The sequence below is a fragment of the Octopus bimaculoides genome, chromosome 8, assembly GCF_001194135.2.
Source record: "Octopus bimaculoides isolate UCB-OBI-ISO-001 chromosome 8, ASM119413v2, whole genome shotgun sequence".
NCBI lineage: Eukaryota > Metazoa > Mollusca > Cephalopoda > Octopoda > Octopodidae > Octopus > Octopus bimaculoides.
In genome coordinates, this window is record NC_068988.1 from 80,430,211 (window position 1) to 80,433,405 (window position 3,195).

A 3,195-nucleotide genomic window follows, 5' to 3' on the forward strand; every position below is an offset into this window, starting at 1 on the left:
TGTTAAACATCCCCGGTGTATTATCATTATTATTATTATTATTATTATTATTATTATTATTATTATTATTATTATTATTATTGAGTGAGAGAGCAGTATACCCATCATGACTACTCGTTTGATAAGGGTACACCAGGCACATGCATCACAACCATATGTGCGCGACGTAGTGGTCTCATATCAAGATTAACAGCGCTTGACCTTGCAGGTGGGGCCCAGTTAGAATTTTCTTCAGGTCGAATAGCCCATACAGCTGAAAAGGTCCCTCAATAAGGTTTGTTTAAGGATGTTTAACGAAACACCCATATTTCCAGAGGTGAATTATTAAAACCCCAAAGAACTCCTCTCAACACATGGCTATTTTGCTCCCCTATTACTTCTGCTCATGATTAGAGATGCACATAACGTCAGCCACTAGTGAACATGCTCAACTGGTTAAGGTCAAACAAGTAAATCTGTGGAATTGAGCAGCATATTTGCTGTAGCCCATCTTTTATTATTATTACTATTATTATTATTATTATTATTATTATTATTATTATTATTATTATTATTATTATTATTATTATTATTATTATTATTATTAATAATAATAGTTATCGCCAAGCCAACATGGCAGTCCAAAAGTAGAACTACATGAATCTCTGATATACAACATTGCACACAAGCCGACTTACATAAAAATGTATGTATATATGCATGCTTGCTCGACCTGCTAGAAGAACTGTCAAATATTTGCCAAAGTATATTACACCGTCTTCAAAAAGCAGCGCTACACTGTATAATATAGTGTTAGATTTGCAATACTGAAGACTAAGACATGGTTGTCATGGCTGGAACGATCATAATCAGCTGAGTTCATGCTGACTTAGGTATAAACATCAAGATTGTATACGTACGTACATACATACATACATACATACGTACATACATACATACATACAGACATACCCTGTTTTTGATGTTGAATTCCAATGAAGGAACCTTGGATCTAGGTTAGAAACCGGTTCTTTCTCTATTAGCTAGACATTTTGAAATAAACTGAATAATGACATACATACATACATACTTTTGCGCTCCTTTCCTTTTATGGTGCAGTGCCTCAATGGCATGTGATAACAAAGTCATACGCCTGTTTGAAGAAAAGTGAAAGACTCCGTCTCTCAGACACTTGATCGGAAGAGACCGCTGCATTGCCCGAAGAACAACCGTAACTGCTTCCCCTTTATCTTACACCTTCAATGTACATTCATGTGTGTAGAAACTATGGCAATTGCGATATGTCACTGTGTCTGTGGTATGTGGCATCCCGATTGCCACAACGAGAAGTCTACCATCTGTTTGTAGTTTCAAGAAGTTCGAGTCTTGAATCGTTCTGGAAACAAAGAAAAAGATACATTATTTACATTATTTACAATTGACGGATATTTGTCCTCATCTTGTTTGATGCTAACACAACGTTTCGACTGATATACCCTCCAGCCTTCATCAGGTGTCTTGGGGAAATTTCGAACCTGCATTCACATTCCTAAGGTATTTTTCGATGTTGTTATTATTATTATTATTATTATTATTATTATCATTAATATTATTATTATTATTATCCAGGTCACTGCCTGGAATCGAACAAGGAATCTTGGGGTTAGTAGCCCGCGCTCTTAACCACTACGTCATATGCCCATGAATAATAATAATGATAATAATAATGATAATAATAATAATAATAATAATAATAATAATAATAATAATAATAATAATAATAATAATAATAATAATAACAACAACTACAACAACATCAAAAAATACCTTAGGAATGAGAATCTAGGTTCGAAATTTCCCCAAGACACCTGATGAAGGCTGGAGGGTATATCAGCCGAAATGTTGTGTTAACAAAAAACAAGATGAGGACAAATATCCGTCAATTGTAAATGATGTAAATAATGTACATAATTCCTCATCTCTTAAATACAGAACTGTATTAAAGAAAAAGATGCGATGCAAAACATACCTGTACATGAAGCCTTCTGGTGGCAAGCGTTTGTAATGGGTACACCAAGAAGTATGAAAAGAAAACCTAGAAAGCAAATTTGTACTAATATTCATTATTCAAAATAATACAAATAAAACTCCTAACAGCAGAATAACATAAACTTTGAAATAACAAACATACATCACATCTGTGTGCATCAAAGCTACAAATAAATGTATGTACTTACATAGAAACAGAGAATGACAGCATAATAAAAAAAAATGCTTGTAGTAGTACAGAAGGCAGAGTCAACAAGGTTCAGGGTCAAAAGAATGAATTTTTTTTGGCTTTCACGGTGTTGATTCTATGCTGTGAATTACATTTATTGGAGCTTTACAATAAAACTAGGCTACAAACGCCGTCTTACATATTCGCTTTTATAATCATTTTCCACAATGATGCTTTTAGTTGTAATCAATGAACAAACTTTACTAATGATAGCAAACTTAATCAATGATATAAGCAAACTTATAAACTTATTAATCAATTCCGGCAGGCATTTTTCACAGATAATCAAATCTGTCACTCGCTTTCTAATATATAAGAACACATAGCTATCCTAATGACTTGACGGGTTACTAATCAACTAAGATAGCTGTGTGAAAACAACGGTAATAGGGTAGTAAAATGGTACAACGTCGTGTCCATTTATTAATTTCAGATGCAATGAATGATATAGCTGAATGTTCCATAAAGTGAGTGATTCAGTAATGACCATCAACGACCACTTGCGTAATGGAACAAGATTGGCAGTGAATGGACGAGCGGAATATTTCAGTATTGCAGATACCATTTCAGGAATCAATAACTGGAAACATGTTTTCTGACTCAGCTATTCATTCAGCACGGTGATCAATATTCACGCAAATGACCACAACGTCAATGATTTGTAAGAATATATCACAATCGTTTGATGTGAGTCAGCCGTTTGCTGTTGGCATTTTAACTTCAGCTTATCTTCACGGCTTTACGTTGCACCGACACACACAAAAGGTAACTCGGAGCTTCTGCCTGGTCTCTTGACTGGCAAGAAACGCCAGCCAAATCTCTTTTACATCAAACTATATCGTTTTAAATAATAAATACTGAAGGACATGTGTGGTTTTTCATGTCTAGATACTCCTAACCGAACCGTAAGATCTTTAAGATCATGACCGGAATGCCTT